An 11,797-nucleotide genomic window follows, 5' to 3' on the forward strand; every position below is an offset into this window, starting at 1 on the left:
AACCACTACACTACAGAAACTCTGTCACAGGGTTGTGCCAGTCCCTTCATAAGATCATAATAATGGCCATACTGGGTCAGACCAAAGGTCCATCCAACCCCACATCCTATTTGCCAACAGTGGCCAATGCCAGGTGCCCCAGAGGGACTGAACAGGTAATGATCAAGTTATTTCTCTCCTATCATTCATCTCCACCCTCTGACAAACAGAGGCTAGGGATACCATTCCTTACCCATCCTGGCTAATAGCCATTCATGGACTTAATCTCCATTAATTTATCTGCAAAAAGAACAAGGAGTACTTGTGGCACCTTAGAGACTAACAAATTTATTTGAGCATAAGCTTTGCTGGGCTAAAACCCATTTAATCGGATGCATGCAGTGGAAATAAAGCAGTAAGATATATATATACACAGAGAACATGAAAAAAATGGGTGTTGCCATACACACTCTAACAAGAATGAGCAGTTAAGGTGAGCTATTAGCAGCAGGAGAAAAACCTTTTGTAGTGATAATCAGGATGGCCCATTTCCAAGAGTTGACAGGAAGGTGTGAGTAACAGTAGGGGAACAAATAAACATGGGAAATAGTTTGACTTTGTGTAATGACCCATCCACTCCCAGTCTTTATTCAAGCCTAATTTAATGGTGTCCAGTTTGCAAATTAATTCCAATTCAGCAGTCTCTCATTGGAGTCTGTTGTTGAAGGTTTTGTTGTAATATTGCGACTTTTAGGTCTGTAAATGCGTGACCAGGAGATAGAAGTGTTCTCCGACTGGTTTTGAATGTTATAATTCTTGACATGTGATTTGTGTCCATTTATTATTTTACGTGGAGACTGTCAGGTTTGGCCAATGTACAGGGCAGAGGGCATTGCTGGTACATGATGGCATATATCACATTGGTAGATATGCAGGTGAATGAGCCTCTGATAGTGTGGCTGATGTGATTAGGTCCTATGATGGTGTCCCTGAATAGATATGTGGACAGAGTTGGCAACAGGCTTTGTTGCAAGGATAGGTTCCTGGGTTAGTGTTTTTGTTGTGTCATTGCTGGTAAGTATTTGCTTCAGGTTGGGGGGCTGTCTGTAAGCAAGGACTGGCCTGTCTCCCAAGATCTGTGAGAGAGAGGGATCGTCCTTCAGGATAGGTTGTAGATCCTTGATGATGCGCTGGAGAGGTTTCAGTTGGGGCTGAAGGTGATGGCTAGTGGGGTTCTGTTCCTTTCTTTGTTGGGCCTGTCCTGTAGTAGGTGACTTCTGGGTACTCTCTGGCTCTGTCAATCTGTTTCTTCACTTCAGCTGGTGGGTACTGCAGTTGTAAGAACGCTTGATAGAGATCTTGTAGGTGTTTGTCTCTCTGAGGTTTGGAGCATATATGTGGTTGTATCTTAGAGCTTGGCTGTAGACAATGGACTGTGTGATGTGGTCTGGGTGAAAGCTGGAGGCATGTAGGTAAGTATAGCGGTCAGTATGTTTCCGGTATAGGGTGGTGTTTATGTGACCATCGCTTATTAGCACTGTAGTGTCCAGGAAGTGGATCTCTTGTGTGGACTGGTCCAGGCTGAGGTTGATGGTGGGATGGAAATTGTTGAAATCATGGTGGAATTCCTCAGGGGGCTTCGTTTCCATGGGTCCAGATGATGAAGATGTCATCAGTGTAGCGCAAGTAGAGTAGGGGCATTAGAGGATGAGAGCTGAGGAAGCGTTGTTCTAAGTCAGCCACAAAAATGTTGGCATACTGTGGGGCCATGCGGGTACCCATAGCAGTGCCCCTGACTTGAAGGTATACATTGTCCCCAAATCTGAAATAGTTATGGGTGAGGACAAAGTCACAAAGTTCAGCCACCAGGTTTGCTGTGACATTATCGGGGATACTATTCCTGACAGCTTGTAGTCCATCTTTGTGTGGAACGTTGGTGTAGAGGGCTTCTACCTCTATAGTGGCCAGGATGGTGTTTTCTGGAAGATCACCAAAGGACTGTAGTTTCCTCAGGAAGTCAGTGGTGTCTCGAAGATAGCTAGGAGTGCTGGTAGCGTAGGGCCTGAGAAGGGAGTCTACACAGCCAGACAATCCTGCTGTCAGGGTGCCATTGCCTGAAATGATGGGGCATCCAGGATTTCCAGGTTTATGGATCTTGGGTAGCAGACAGAATACCCCTGCTGCTTTTTTGGCCTGCTGCTTCTCTGTCTGGGATGTTTTTGTCAGTCCTGGCACACAAAGGACATCATTGCGAGCGCCCATGAAGGCAAGATGAATTTTTCCTGCCTTGCTCAGCTTGACTTGCTTCCTCACCCCATTCCTGCCTTAGATCCTGGGTCACCTGGTGGCTGAAGATGGTCCATTGTCTCTAGCGGTGCCAGAGCCTGACACAGTGCCCCGGGAAGCCTTTGCTTTGCACATGCCAGCCGTGCACATTTGCAAATACTTTAAAACTCCTGTCAGTAAGTTCTGGGCACAGTTGCTCACCTTCAGAGGAAGCTCCTTAAAATTGACCTGTCTCACCCAGTGGTACATTGATCTCTGTTCAGACTGAGCCGAAGGGGGGGCCTTGCTGTTGTGGCTGCCACTGCTGTGAGGGTGGCCACTGTTGCGGATGAAGCCATCCTACAAGCACCTTCCACCTAGCCACCCACTGAAAATCCTGTAGGATGTAAGGTGGGAATAGAAGAACACTGGGGGAGGGGAGGTTTCCTAATCTCCTCCCCCCTTCTGCCACCATCGGCCATCCCATAACTGGTGCTGCACCCAGTGGGGTAAAAAAAAAATACAGCCATATTGGAAGAGTCGGTTGTGTTCTTCGTGGTTGCCCCACCATTCCCCTCGGGCCTGACCTGCCCTCCAGCTCAGCCACCCACTGAAAATTGAAAAACAAAAAAGTAGAGCCGTAAAAGTCTTCAAAGCCCACCAGGCCCAACCCCTCTTCTAATACAACAGAAAAGCCGCACTTCTGACTAGGTAGGGACGTCCTATGGCCCCACAAGAAGTGGAAGGTCATCGTGTTCGGTCTCAGCAGCACTCGTGGAGCAGGGGGAAATACCTGGCTGAAGATATTCCCCACAGATGGGTCTTGAGCATCACAACTTTGTAGGCTAATGACAAGGTCCACCTACATCACTGGCTGAGTCATTCCTCACAGGCCAGCAACCATTTCTCCCAGTTCGTGTTCCCCACGTCATCCCCAACCGAATGCTAGAAGGCCCAGCTCATCAACCTGCCCACTCTTGCAGCCCTTCTCTTCCGCCCTGACTGATGGCGGGGGTATTGAGCGTCCTCCCTTAGGCCCTTCAACATTCCTGGGGAAAGACAACACCGCCCAGTGACTTTGGGCCAGTAGGTCAACCAATAGGGCTGCCTCCTAGGCCAGGCTGCAGTCCAGCTTCAGGACTCACAGGAAATGGAGCTTGCATCCCTACCTACAGGACTCCAGTCACGGCCAGGCTTCTGGATCAAACATCCCCTCTTGTGCTCAAGTCACAACAGCTAGCGGGCAAAAGACAGGCTTTCATGGCCTTTGAGAAAGCAAGACAGAGCCTTGGAAGACCCAGCAGGGTTTGTGGCACAGGAATTGTCCTCAGATCCCACTGAGACTTCAACTCAGATTGCAGGATTCAAAGTTCCGAGTGCTGGCCCTTACACCATGGGACCAATAGGGAACCCCTAGACCTCTGGTGAGGATGACCCTGTGCAGGCAGCCCTGCATTTGCTCACCAAGTTGTCATGCAGCAGTTTGCTGCAGCTCCCAGAGGCCTTTCTTAATCCTGACTGAGAGGCCAGTGGGCATGTGAGGAAGTTGCCCCTTCAGTCCCAGGCAGTACATGGCCCTTCCTAGTGAAAAGCCAAGTCCTGGGGAAAAAAAGGTGATGCCAAATAACATCCTGGAGAGACACTTTCTTCCATTTTGAGGGGAAGGGTTCCTTCTTCACCTGACCAGGGACTTGAACCCTGGACCCTCAGATTAAAAGTCTGATGCTCTACCAACTGAGCTAGTCAGGCTCACATATAAACAAAAACAAATTTCATGCAGAAGAGAAACTAGTCATGAAAATGTGGGCAGGAAACAATACAGAAAACCTGCTACTCTCGCTCTCTTAGCAGTCCTAGCCCCAGCCTGCTCCTCCATCCAGCGCCCTGAGGCCTTATTCTTTTTTTAGTTAAATATCAAATCCAGGAGAAAACACAGTTATACAAAGCAAAACGAAATCACAAACAGAAATGTCATTGGAAATAAAAAACTAAAAAAGGACAATGCAATCCCCATCACTTTATCTTGTCAGGGCCATTCCTGTATCAAGAGCACCTGCTAAGGTCCCTGTGTGCTTACGAGAAACCTGGAGGAACTCATACCACAGCCTGAACATGAAACTCAACTGCTCCCAGGTGCCACAGTAAAACCCTTTCCCTGCTGTGATGTTGATGATTTTATGAAACTATGCTAATGAGTGTGAATATAATAGGAGTACTTATGGCACCTTAGAGACTAACAAATTTATTTCAGCATAAGCTTTCATGGGCTACAGCTCACTTTAGATGCATCCGAAGAAGTGAGCTGTAGCCCATGAAAGCTTATGCTAAAATAAATTTGTTATTCTCTAAGGTGCCACAAGTACTCCTGTTCTTTTTGCGGATACAGACTAACACAGCTGCTACTCTGAAACCTGTGAATATAATGTAACTGGAACATGCTTCATGCAAAAGATCTCTTGTACAGTATCATTACAAAGCTTATTATCTATTGTGTGTGTTCATCCTATTTGTATGACTCGATCATTCTTGTATCTGAAACTAGAAATATGAACTATAACTCTGAGGTCCTGTTGTAATGATGCAAAGTGTGGGCCATTAACAGTGGTTTGGACTCTTGATGGCTCCCATTAACCAGGACAATTGACTGGAGATGGCTCTGTCCTGCACCATCTGTGAGTCAGGCCAGGAAGAATGAAGGCTTGGGGGTCTCACAGGACATGTGACCATGTCACCTGGTACAGGAATCCATCTTAAACCTGGGGCTTTTCCCCAGGAGAGAGACAAAGATTCCTGCCTTGTACCAAAGCTATATAAGGGGGTGGAACAGAAGAAAGGTGGCTGCAGTCATGAGACATCCCCTAGCTACCACCTGAGCTGGAACAAGGACTGTACTAGGTGAAAAGATTGGGCCCAGACAAGAAATAAGTCTAGTCTGCGAAAGAAGCTTATTGGAAGATCTCTGAGGGTGAGATTTGATCTGTATTGAGTTTCATACTGTATTAGGCTTGGACTTGCATGTTTGTGTTTTATTTTGCTCTATGGAGAATACAAACTGCACAGAGAAGGAAAAGTTAATGCCTTAGAAAAGTCTGTGTGTGTGTGTGAGATGGGTGGGAGGGTGTCTAGAAACCACTCTCCTATAGTTTCTTTTCTCTGATTTCCTGTAGAAAATCTGAAGCAGGGAGCTAAACCCACTGCCTTCTCTGAGGCTTGAACTCAGGACCTTTAGATTATGCAACTGACACGCTGCCAACTGCGCTAAAAAGGCTTGGAAAAGTTTGAGGCTCAGTGTATATAGGACCCTCCTACAGCCATGACTGGGGCAGGAAGGAGCCAGAAATGTGCTGGAAGAAGCAGGAGCTCTGGTGACCAGAGACTTTTCATGGCAGCTTTCACAGCAGCAAAGAAATCAATTCAGGCTGCCAGTGAACAATCTACTGGAACTAATGGCAGCACAGGGGGGATGTTTCCAAGCTATGCACCTACTGCCACCTTTTAGAACTTACTCTCCTTTTCCTTTTCTTACTTTTCCTTTTCCAACCTGAAGCAAATACTCACCAGCAACCGCACACCATACAACATAAACACTAACCCAGGAACCTATCCTTGCAATAAAGCCCGATGCCAGCTCTGTCCACATATCCATTCAAGTGACACCATCACAGGACCTAATCACATCAGACACACCATCAGGGGCTCGTACACCTGCACATCTACCAACGTGATATATGCCATCATGTGCCAGCAATGCCCCTCTGCCATGTACATTGGCCAAACCGGACAGTCTCTACGCAAAAGAATAAATGGACACAAATCTGACATCAGGAATCATAACATTCAAAAACCAGTGGGAGAACACTTCAACCTCTCTAACCACTCAGTGACAGACTTGAAGGTGGCAATTTTGCAACAAAAAAACTTCAAAAACAGACTCCAAAGAGAGACTGCTGAACTTGAATTAATATGCAAACTAGATACTATTAACTGTGGTCTAAACAAAGACTGGGAATGGTTGGGTCATTACACCAATTGAATCTATTTCCCTATGTTAAGTTCTCCTCACACCTTCTATGGGCCATCTTAATTATCACTTCAAAAAGTTTTTTTTCCTCCTGCTAACGATAGCTCATCTCAATTGATTAGACTCTGCCTGTTGGTATGCATACTTCCACCTTTTCATGTTCTCTGTATGTATAAATATCTCCTGTCTGTGTGTTCCATTCTATGCATCCAAAGAAGTGAGCTTTAGCTCACGAAAGCTCATGCTAAAATAAATTTGTTAGTCTTTAAGGTGCCACAAGTACTCCTGTTCTTTTTCCTAGTAGGGCACTTTCCATGCAAATTAAGCAAAGCAAGTTGGGGAAACTACACAGGTAATAAAAACCAGTGCTCCAAATAAGGCTTGAATTCATAACCCCAGCAGTAGCCCCCTCTGCGCTCACCAGTGGCACCAGTGCAGGTGCTTCTTTGGCAAAGCTGGGAAGCAGGCAGTTATCAGTCTCTGTGATTCACACCTTTGCCTGGTAATTGAAAGGCTGATGCATCAAACCTAACTCATGATGCGGCTTTTCAGCCATGAGACTCCAGGACATTTTGACAGAAAGAAAATCTCCTCTGTTTTGGGTTAGCCCCATTTGACTCCTTCTGCTCGTCTTCTCCCCCTCCCTCCAGTCTCTTTCCTTCCCCATTGGGGCCGTGCAGAGAGGAGCCCCAGTCAGTCTCTGTCACAGAGTCTGTATCCCATAAAGGGAGGGAGGGAGGGAGGGGTTGCTCCAAAACATTGATAATGGGGGGAGGGGTGGGTATGGTTAGGGGGAGAAAGGATGGAGAATTAACAGTGGGGCCCAGAGAGATTCCCCCAGATTGGGGAGATCCCCTGCTGCCCCCCATCAGCCAGCTGTGGGAAGAACAACTTGGGATTGCTTGGGGAAGCCACCTTTAAAAACACAAGTGTAACATTCTAGTTACATTTTAATAAGACCAAAGCCTCCTCAATCCCAGGGTCACAATCACTGGAATGGCTTTGCTTGATATTTTACCAGCCACAGACACAAAGCAAGTCAAATTACAGTTTCCGTTTGGAGTCAGTGCACACACAAGAATCCGGAGGCTTTTAATTCCTTAGGTTCTGCTGCCATTTCATTTCTGTCCTGTTCCAAGATTTATCATTGTGCAAAGCAACGTTAGGCCCTTGGGAGTGTCCCCCTCAGTGCTGCCTGCCACCCTTGGGCAATTTAAAAGGGCCCGGGGACCCCCGCCACCACCGCCAGCAGCACAAGGGGACTAAGGCAGTTTCCTGCCCGCCCTCACTCCATGTGGCACGTCACTCCCGGAAACGGCTGGCACCTCCCTGGTGTGGGGGAGGTCTCCATACGCTGCCCCGCCCTGAGTGCCAACTCTGCCAGCTGTGGCAATGGGAGCTGCGGGGGTGAAGTCTGCGGGCAGCCATGCACAGAGACACCCCTGGCCCTCCCGGCAGGGGCTGCTGCCAGAGGAGGGTGCAGGTTGCTTTTGGGAGATGCCCGAGGTAAATGCTGCACCCCTCACCCTCTCCTGCACCCCCAACCCAGACCCCACACCTGCACCCAAACTCCCTCCAAGAGCTTGCCCCCTGCACACCCTCCTGCAGCACAATCCCCTACTGAGCCCAGACCCTGCACCCAAACTCTCCCAGAGCCCAGCCCCTCTCCCTCCCACACCCAAACTCCCTCCCAGAGCCTTAGGCAGGTGTGGGGGGGGGGGCAGGACTTGGTCCCATTCTGGGCACCACCAAAAATTGTACAAACCTGCCGCCCCGTCCAGCCCAACCTTCTGCTGATGCACCTCAGCCCACACCCGTGCAGGGTTTGAAGCTTCTATTGCTTAAACTCCAGGACACTGAGGGATTTCAGCTCCCCTTTGCCCAGAGGGAACCTTCACCCCACTCCCAGCCAGGTTCTTGTCCATGGGATCACTGTAGGGGGGCTGGGTCCCGCTGGGTCTTTTCTCTCTCTACGACAGGCCAGGGTGCAATAACTGGGGCATCTGAGCACCCAGGACCTTCTGTGGGGCTGCCATTCCCCTTCCCCTTCTGTGGTCTCGTCTGTCATTGACTCCAGACTCTTTTCTATCCATCGTCAGCACCGTCCCAAGCCAGCTGCACTCACCTCAAAAAGACAGTGTCCCCTGTTGGGTGTGAATCACTGACCTCTCTCCTCCCTGAGCACTGACTGCCCCTCTGTTTCCTTGCCTCTCAGTCTGTGCAGCAAAATATAATACCGTCTATTGAAGCAGGCAAGTGCTGCTTCTGACTTTCCACTTTTAATTGACCCTTGTAATCTTGTGGTGCCAACGTGCTGTAGCTTCATTTTATATTGGCTTACAGGGCGGGCGCGGGGGGGGGGGAGGCACCACCAAAAGGTTATACAAGCCTGCCACCTCTGGCTGTGCTCCCAGAGAACAAACCACCTCCTGCACAAAGGGGATAAAAGGACCTGCCTTAGCCTGGGGTTGAACCAGGGACCTTTAGATCTTCAGTCTAACGCTCTCCCAGCTATCAGAGGGGTAGCCGTGTTAGTCTGGTTCTGTAGAAGCAAAGAATCCTGTGGTACCTTATAGACTAACAGATGTTTTGCAGCATGAGCTTTCATGGGTGAATACCCACTTCTTCGGATGCAAGCCAGCTGAGCGACAGCTGTTTGGCCTGTTGCTTCTCTATCTGCGATGTTTTTGTCAGCAGTTGCACACAAAAAGGACAGGAAAACGAACGGCTGCTCCACACCCCCACCGGAGGAACCCGGCGCCCTTAGCTGTGGGGAGTAAGAAGTGGCTGTTGGCTGACAGGGCCTGTCCCCGAGGAGCTGGAACAGCAGCTGCCGCCTCCCCCTCGGCTCCAGGCTGTGGGAAATGCTCATTGCCTGGCTGCATGGGCGGCTGCTGCTCCATGCTCTGGAGAGCATCTGTATTGCTCTGTCAACTCCCCGTCTTCACTGAGCCAGTCTGGTAAGGTCCCAAGTGCCCCCTCTGGCCTGGCAGCTGAGAGTCTGTGCAGACATCAGCCCCCCTGCCAGCCCCACAGGCAGCAGCAGCGCCAGCCCCCCAGCACCACAGGGGCACTCGATGCACTTCCTGAGGGGAAATGGCTCCTTGGCGTCCAGCTGCTAGAGTGAGAGCCAGGAGAGAGCAGTGTCTGGCTCACCGTGGGGGAGAGAAGAGACCTGGTGAGTGCGGATCTCCCTCAGCCTCCCCCGCAATGCTGGTCAGTTGTATTGTCACTGTGAGAGTTGGTGCTTCCCTGCAGGGCCGGACCTAGAGGGGTGCAGGGCCCAGGACAAATCCCCCCCCCCTTTCTGTACCAGGCCCTGCACTCACTCCACCCCTTCCCCCAAGCCCCCACCCCTGTCCCATCTCTTCCTGGCCTGCACCTTCCAGCCCCATTCCTCTCCCTCCCCCACCTTTTACTGTCCCTTCTCCTCCCCCTCCCCACCCAGTGCCTCCTGCACCCCACTGAACAGCTGATCACTGGCAGGTGGGAGGGGCTGAAGGGGAAGAGGAGGAGCTTGTCAGCAAGGCCTGTAGTGGGGGGCGGGAGCTGGCTGCCAGTGGGCGCTGAGCACCTATTTTTTCTCTGCTGGTTCTGCAGCCCCGTAGCTCCCATGGAGTCGCTGACTCAGCTCCTTTCACAAGCTAGAGAGAGGAGCCAGAACCAGGGCTAATCTATGGGGCACCAGGTGAGTGGCAGAGGCTTCAGGTGCTGAGAGTTTGCCTGACCCCTCAGGGACACAGGGTGAGAGGGTGTCCCAGGGATCTCTATGAAAGGAGCAGAACAGGATTTCCTTGGGGTGGGGAGAGAATTGAGAGTGTCTCAGGGGGTTGGACAGAAGTATTGCCCGGGTGAGGGACTGGCTAAAACACAGACCTCGCTGTGAGCAGGATTTGAACCTGCGCAGGGGAACCCTATTGGATTTCAACTCCAACGCCTTAACCACTCGGCCATCACAGCTCTGAGCCTAAAACTGCTCCAATGCCAGAGAAACTGGTAAAGAATCCCAATGCCCAGGTGTGAAGTTATCTAACTACAGAATTCCCACCACAAACCTGGCCCCCAAAGCACAGGTGGGATTGGGGGTTTGTTCTCTTTGCTTAGCCACGTGCAGTCGCACAGAGAGCGCATTTAAAAGTCTCCCCTCCCACAGAGCGGGAAGGGGAAATGATTCTCAACTTGGAGCCTGATGTAGGGTGACCAGACGTCCTGATTGTATCGGGACTGTCCCGATATTTGCTTGTTTGTCCCACGTCCCGACTGATGTTTGGTCGGGACACTGGACAAACAAATAATTTTGCCCTCTGCTCTGGCACACAGGCAGATCCTGGAGGGACACTCACCCCCGCCCCGCCCCTCCTTCCCCATTGGATCCTCCCCAAATCCTCACCCTGGCCCTGCCCCCAGCCCCACCCCTCACTGCCCCATTGGATCCCTCCCCAAATCCCCGCCCTGGCCCTGCCCCCATCCCCACCCCCACACATCCCCATTGGATACCACCCCAAATACACGCCCTGGCCCTGCCTCTTCCCCAAGCAGGCAGCATCCTCCTCCCTCCCAGGTTTGCACACGGGCCATGGCCATGGCCGGGAGCGCAGCATGGAGGCTGCTCCAGCCCTGGAGCCTGGAGGGCAGCGCAGTGGGGCTATGGGCTGTGCTGAGCAGGCAGGACCCATGTGGGTGGGGGGCGGGGAGACACGTGAGGCAGACACACTCCTCAGACCTGTCTGTCCTCAGCTCTGCAGGCAGAGGGGAAGGGGCATGATGGGAACACACACGCCCCATTCCAGACACCACGCAGCATCCACAGGGCTACCAAACCACGTCACCTTCGGCCAAAACCACCCCCCACCCCGAGGGAGCAAAAAGCCTTTGTGAGCTCAGCACACACAAGCCAGGAAAAGATTAACACCCACACCCAGCCCAGCCACAGTGGGAGCTTCCCCCACTTCCCGGCCACAGGCCCACGGGGCTCATGGATGGAGGAGTTTGGGGGGCTGTGGGGGCCCCTGAAGGACTAGCTCAGCGTGTGAATGTGGGACTGGGATGTATGTGGGGCCGGACTGTGGGTTGGGGTGTCCAGGGGGACCCCAGGGAAGGGACTAGGGGGATTAGGGACAGAGGAGGGTGGGGTTACCAAGGGGCATTGTGGGAATGTGGGATTTAGAGCCCAGAGTGGATGGGTGGGGGCGGGTTGGAGGACCCCACTGTGGCTGAAAAGGGGAACCTGGCAGGTTGGGGGGTAGCAGAGATTGGAGATGAGGAACCTCACACCCTGGGGATGGACTGGGGCAGTGGGGGGATGGGAAAGTGGGGCCCAGCCATGGGGAAATGGGCTGGAGGAAATTAGGGGCAGGGCGCTGAGGACAGGGATGGGGGAGGAGGAGGAGGAAGGGGGCAGGGTGCTGAGGAGGATGTCGGGGTGGGGCTAGAGGAGGAGTTTGGGGTCGGGGCACTGAGGACGGGGAGGAGGAGGAGGAGGAGGAGGGCAGGGGAGTGAAGGGAAAGGCCGGGCAGATCGGACAGGGTGGG

The 11,797-nt window shown here is 51.6% G+C and overlaps 2 non-coding genes across 2 annotated transcripts; both read right to left on the reverse strand.

Moving 5' to 3' along the window:
- Positions 1 to 3,920: 3,920 nt before the first annotated feature.
- On the reverse strand, positions 3,921 to 3,993 carry TRNAK-UUU. The gene has a single exon. It is a non-coding gene; the product is annotated as a tRNA-Lys (tRNA).
- Positions 3,994 to 10,143: 6,150 nt separating this feature from the next.
- Positions 10,144 to 10,225, reverse strand: TRNAS-UGA. Its single transcript has one exon. It is a non-coding gene; the product is annotated as a tRNA-Ser (tRNA).
- Between the last annotated feature and the right edge of the window lie 1,572 nt (positions 10,226 to 11,797).

The sequence above is a fragment of the Mauremys reevesii genome, unplaced genomic scaffold (assembly GCF_016161935.1).
Source record: "Mauremys reevesii isolate NIE-2019 unplaced genomic scaffold, ASM1616193v1 Contig85, whole genome shotgun sequence".
Lineage (NCBI taxonomy): Eukaryota > Metazoa > Chordata > Testudines > Geoemydidae > Mauremys > Mauremys reevesii.